Source organism: Excalfactoria chinensis, chromosome 4 (assembly GCF_039878825.1).
Source record: "Excalfactoria chinensis isolate bCotChi1 chromosome 4, bCotChi1.hap2, whole genome shotgun sequence".
Lineage (NCBI taxonomy): Eukaryota > Metazoa > Chordata > Aves > Galliformes > Phasianidae > Excalfactoria > Excalfactoria chinensis.
In genome coordinates this window covers 69,145,360-69,151,941 of record NC_092828.1, presented here as the reverse complement: position 1 = coordinate 69,151,941, position 6,582 = coordinate 69,145,360, and positions in this window count along the sequence as shown.

The window sequence follows — 6,582 nt, the reverse complement described above, 5'->3', positions numbered from 1 at the left end:
CAGATGTGTCATTGGGGATCTTGAAAGTGAGCCGGGGTGGGAAGGATGGACTGAAACAGTCTGTTTTAAGAATGTTTCCCTCCAGGTCTGACCTTTCCAGTGAGGTGATTTACATGGCACAACCCATAGTGAGGGGAGCGCTTGCATCAGACAATGAAAGATGATCTAGTCCTTCAGGAGTGACATTCAGGTTGAAATGTGAGACTTCCTGGAGCAGCAGGCTTGAGCAATGCCTGAACAAACGGCATCGCAGCCCAAATTCAGCCAGAAACTAAGGGTCTGAGAGGAGATCCGAAGGGTCCGAGAGGAGATCCGTGCTTACTGAGAGAGGAGCAGCAAGTCAGAGCTGAGGGTTGCTTGGAGGTTCCTGTATTCCGCGTTGTCTGCATCACAGTAGGCAGGTGTGCCTTGCGTTCCTTCCCAGCCCCCGCTCGAGATAAGTGCATTGACGCATTGAGTAGCTGTGTGGGTGGTGTCAGATTCCTGTTGGCACTGAAATTTCAAACTCAGCAGCAGGCTGTGGGCTAACTATGGCCACCACCGGCTGAAAATATCCATGGACTTTGGCGTTTTTGTGCACAGACGAATAAGCAATGAAGCGAGAGAATAAGTTCGGTGCCACCTGCTTCCTGGTGATCCTCGGTGTTCTGTTCAGGACTACAGAGACCACGGCTGAACGCGCCTTTGTCACTTTGCTCTACTTCAACAGCACCAGCAACAGGTCTGCGTCCGAGCAGTGTGAATGTGGCCTGTATGGGTTAAACTCTCCTCTGCTGAGCGCTCAGGGCTCCGTGGCCATTTCCAAAGCCGCCAGTCTTCAAGCCTGCGACTGGAACACCCAGTTCACCGTCACGGAACCGCCGTGGATCGCACTGATTGAAAGAGGCAATTGCACTTTTGCTGAAAAGATCAAGGTGGCAGCCAGGAGGGGTGCAACAGCAGCTGTGATCTACAACGCGCCGGCCAAGCGCAATTACGCCATCCCAATGTCCCATATCGGTGAGTGTTGTGGTGTGAAGCCCTGGGACCCCGTATTGCCGTTATCTTTGGCCCAGCGCAGCCGGGCTGTAAGGAGGTATTTGTGCTCATGATTGATGGCTGCTTTAAACGAGATAATGGAAGGGAGGGGAAAAAAAAATGTGTTATGAAATTCGAGTCTTGACTGCAGTATTAGGAAATACCCCGCTGTTGTGTTCAGTGTAGCCCGATGGGTATCTGAAATTAGAACCATTTGTTGCTTTTACAACAAGTAAAGTCTGCTTTGGAGGTGGAAGCGTGTATTTCCAAGGCTGGAGGATACACGTGAGCCCACATGTGCCTGCAGCACAGGTATGCGCTCCGCAGATTGCAAGCCGGATCTTGCATTTGGGGTTCTTTCCCAAAGTTTTTTAGTCCTTTCAGAACAGCTGCTGATCTCAACCTCTCCTGTGATCCCTGACCAAAGATTAGACAAAAAGATTCTGATCACCCCCTCTGGCTCCAACAGCTGTGAATCTATTGGTGGCAGAAGTCGGCTGTGATCTGGTATTGCTTGGCTCTTATTTCTGTGCGTGTCTCTCCAGGTCAGCCTGGCAAATTCATGTATTAAACATGTATTCAAATGTTTCAGTGCACACCTGGGCGCAGCTACTTCTCTGAAACGCGCTCTGGTGGAGCTGCGCCAGGAATCCTTTGGTTGAAGCCTTCCTGTTAGGAGCAAAAGGAGGAAGTCTTAATGCCGGTGTGGGCCAGCACGCTGCTGACCACCTCCACGGTGCTGCTTCAGCAGGATTACAGTTACGGACCCAAAGCTGTGTGGTTTGCAGGAGTGCTGCAGGCAGGTCATGAGTCCAGCCACGTCCAGTGCTGCAGGAAAATGCATCCTAAACAAGGTATTGCACAACGCGTGCACTGAGTGGCGTGCAAAGCACAGTGCTTTGTTGAAAACCACAGCCAGCTGCAGCTGCTCTCATAGTACAGTAGAGCCAGTGTTTGCAAAGCACATTACTGGAAGTACGTGGCCAATAACACCAAGCTTTGCTTTAACTGCAGAAAGCTGTTTAGGCTTCAGTGGCCAGCATGAGAAGATTCATGTTACCTTGATTTCTTGGTTTGTTTGTGGAGCTTATCAGCTCACACAAGCTGACAAAGGGAAAATATACCCCCTTTGGTAGGTGGCATTAGGGTCTGTTTCATGGCATAGAAAGTTACTATATTAAGCTCTGTGTTCACATGTGTTAAATACAGTGATGGCGAGTTCTTGACTTCATGTAGTCAGTGGAGGAGAGGCATCGTGCCCTGTGTTTGTTTCCTTCACTGCAGACCTAAGCTGTACTGTTTGTATGGAGCAGAAAATGCCTGGGGAAGGGGTAACCACCACAGTGCAGGGCTTGGAACAAGTGCACGCTTAGAGATGATTTCTCTGTTTGTATTACAATTGCTTGCAGAGGTGAGAAAGGGAATCACAGAATCACCAAGGTTGGAAAAGACCTCCAGGATCATCACTCATCCCCCTGCCAACAGTATTTCCCACTAAACCGTGCCCCTAGTTGATCTGAAAGGTCCCTTCCAACCCAAACCAGTCTATGATTCTATACACAGCTGTTGAACGCAGTACGCAGCTGCAACTGGCCTCGTGCAGAGTCAGGTCTGCAGGGATGTGGGGACGAACCCTCTCTGCCTCTTGGCTTGGGAGAGGAGCTGCCATATTGGCAGTGAGTTTGCCCTGCTGCCACCCGCAGTCTGTGTGCTCCTGATCCAATGGCAGCGCTGGCATTAGCAGCCAGAACTCACGTGGGCCAGCCCCAAGAGCCAGCCGTGTCCGTAACTGGACACAGGCAGCTTATGTGTCTATAGGAACTCTCTCCCACAGGTTATATATCAGGCCTTTGGGCCTCGGCCTTGCCTTCTCTTCCTCCGTCCTGCTGACTCCAGCATGAAATCAGTAGATTCAGCCAGCCTTGTTTTCTGTTATAACAGAACTGCGTTTCACATCATAAAACACCCGCTGAGCCATACAGCAGTGGAACAGTTTGTTGTGGTCAAACTCAGAAAAGCTCCATCCTTGGTTCCTCCCTCATCCTCTCCAGTAGTTCCTTCTATTACCAGGCCGATGTTTTGGTTGACCTTTACTCATGCAGATGTAAAGCTACTACTGTATTGGTTTCATCTTCTCTATCACATACGCCTTGAGGTCAAGATGTTGGTAGCATCTTCCCCATTCCCTCTCTGATGATGTGAGTAATGGATGGGAAAACGCTCTCGTTTTATCCAAAAGGTTTGTCTGTGGGTGTTTATGTCTTACTGGCATGACGTTACATTGAGTCAGTGCCACCAGGCAAAGCTTCTGCTGGAAAAGAAAAGCAGACTCTTTGTAGTACTTTCAGCACTTGTATCATTTACTATGGGAAGGTGATGTTGCCAACACGTTTCTATTGCAGGTCCTCCCACACCATTTCCACCCGTGGCATTTTGGTTCTCCCTTTTTAATACCGAGTATTAGAGCCGAGCTGTGCTCTGCCACCCGACAGTCAGATTGGTTGGCCTCTGCCTTCCAGCAGTGCTTCTGCAGGCCGGTAGAGGGCTGCATGACCTCATAACAGTTATTACCACCCCGCACCTTCGTTTACAAGAGGTCAGTAGTAGATAGATAGGATACAGGGCTACAGACAAAGACTTGAAACATCACAACTGAACATTCTTATGCTGCTCCCATATAGCAGCTAAACTACAATAACAAGTGTGTTCTGAAGGGTTTTCTGCTCAGGCTCTGATAAAATCTTGCTCGAATCCCCCACCTGAACTCTCTGAAGCATCATTAGTTACGTGAGCTTCGGAGTGATTTCTGTTTCACAACGCGTTTTCAGTGGTTCTCAGTTCACTATGGAAAATGCCAGGTACTGTGCCCTCAACTGCCACTGAACTGCTCCACATGGAGCAGATGCCATGAACTTCCCCTTTGTCCAAGCTCTTCTGAAGTAAGCACTCCACAGACGACAGTCAGAATGCCTCCATGCGGTCAGGGATTTCATAATGCAGACTCATTTCCCCCACTTATTTCTGGGGAAATTGTCCCCGTGACTCCCTGAGGTGAGGGCAGTGGAAATGCCCAGTCCGGGTGATGCAAAGAAATGCTTATCAGGGCAACCACTCTTATCAGCTGAAAAATGGAGCGGTGGAAACCAGGCAGTCACCGCCCCCTGGGGGCACTGCAGGGAGTACAGGTGAGAGTCAGCTCCTCATACCTCATCCCCAGGGTGGAGACGCAGTGGAAACACCTTGGATCAATACAAGCCAGCGTGGCTGAGAAGTTCCTGAGCGAGGAGCTGGGCATCGCTGTCTAAGGGGAAATAGCTCGAGACAGATTTCTGTTCTGCTCCTTTCTAAGCTCCTCGTGGTTCGTGGCTTTGCACAGGCCCAGGCCAAGGCCCAGAGCCTGGAATCCAATTGGACTTCAGCATTTCAAGCACCTCCTCTCACCAGGTAGTGGGATGTTGAAGCTCAGGGACGGAGTCCTTTTTCCCCAGGTGCTGAGTGGTGCTGACTCACCCCAGGGGAAAGCTGGGCTTTGTTCCTTTTATGAGCTGAAGTGACTCAAATATCTTTTCCTGCTTCCTTGAAGACCCTTGGGCTCTGGGCTGTGCTGAATGCACTGCTGCTCCTTCTGCCTGTGACACTGCACGGAAGCAGGGCCAATTGCATTCACCTGGGTAGGAGCAGGCAAGTGGCTTTATCCTAACACCTGTTCACCGTGTCCTCATTTCCCCTCTGACTCTACACGGGTGACTCTTTTCCCCCTCCCCATCCCTATCACTTCACCTCTGTTCCCAGAACAAGCTGGGGAGCCCTTTTTGCTTCCTTGCTCCTTGAAACAACAAGCCTCACATTCTCAGAAGTGGGCCTCTTGCTGGGCAGAGGCAATAAGGAGCCAGTCATCCAAAGGCAGTGCATCTTGGGTTTCATCCTCTCCCTGAGGGCCTGGCTGGTCCTTCTATCCTCCCACCAGCTGCTGGTTAGCAACCTGCTGGGAAACATCCCCTTGGATTCACCAGGTGCTCCCTTCCATTTGGCTGAGGTTGGATGTCAGCACAGACAAGAGGGAGGGGGAGGGGGCAGAGGAGGGATGATGACAGAAAGGGCCATGGGAAGCCTGCCTCCGGATGGCATTGCTTCCTTCTGTCACAGCTGCACGGCTCAGCTCAGTGTCATCTGTAAACTTGCTGAGGGTGCACTTGATCTCATCGCTTACGTCGCTATTAAAGATGTTAAAGAGCACCAGCCTTGAGCAGGACCCCTGAGGGACATTGCTTGTCACCAGCCTCTCTACCTGGGCATAGAGCCACTGACCACAACCCTCAGGCTGTGGCCTTTCAACCAGTTCCTTATCCACTGAATAGTCTATCACCAATTTAGAGATAAGGATGTGATGCAGATCTGTGTCAAAGGCCTTGCACAAGTTGAGGTAGATGACATCAGCTGCCCTTCCTTCTTCTATCAGTGCCGTCACTCCATCATAGAAGGCCACCAGACAGGTCAGGCACGCTCTGCCCTTGCTGAAGCCACTGTGTGTCTTGGATCACCCGCTCATCCCTCCTGTGCCTTAACATCTCTTCCAGGAGGATCTGCTCCATGAGTTCCCAGGTGCAGAGGTGAGGTTCACCTGTACTTCCCCAGCTCTTCCTTTCTCTCTCTCCTAAAAATGGAAGTGATGTTCCCTGGGCGTTCCCTGGGCAGTGTTTCATAGTGCGGGGCACATCGCTTGTAGCAGCCTCTGTTTTTAGTGAAAATCTGCTGCTGCTTTCCTTGCAGCTGTCCAGCCAGGCGGGTAGAGCCACAAAAGTGCTGTTCCCAGCCACCGCCAGGCTGCTTCAGCCACCTGTGCCACCGATGGCTGTGAGGCCAGCAGTCCAAATCCATGCAAACCAATTCAGGAAGAGCAAACAGTTTGGACCACGCTCATCTCTTCCTCGAAGGGCTGACTATCAACACGTTCTGCTTTTAAAGATGTGCTGAGTCTTCCAGTCACCCGACACTTCTCTTTTGGTAACTGCATTATGGGCACAGTATGGAAATCTTGGTCACCAGTCTGGATGGAGGCTGGCCTGTGTGCCTCAGTAAACCTCGGTATTGTGGTGCTTAGCCAAAATGAACTGAAAGCACATGTTGTCTTGCAAGTCCTGCATTTCTTGAATGCTTTTGTTGTTGTTGTTGCAGTTCTTCAGAGCCCTAGAAGCTTTGCTTGTTCAAGGCTCCTTGTAGTCACCTGTGGGGAATGCCTTTGTCATCACTTTAATGTTCTTGCATCTGGCAGGCCTTGCTTATTTTTAGTTATCAGCCAACTTCCTTTGATATGAAAGGTGAAAAACGTAATTTCATGGCATCACGAGTTTCTTGGATGGGAGGAAGTATGTACATGAACTTCTTTTGTTGTGTGAGAATCCGTGTACCCTCAGCCATTGTGAATGGTGTTCTGCCCTTATTCCCTGGGCTAGCAGAGGGCACAAATAGCACCGTCAACACGATTGGTTCCACTGTGCAAGAACTAATGAAAACCAGAGTTGCTTTCTCAGTGGAACTTGGCAGTTTCTCTGTGTTTTCTGCATC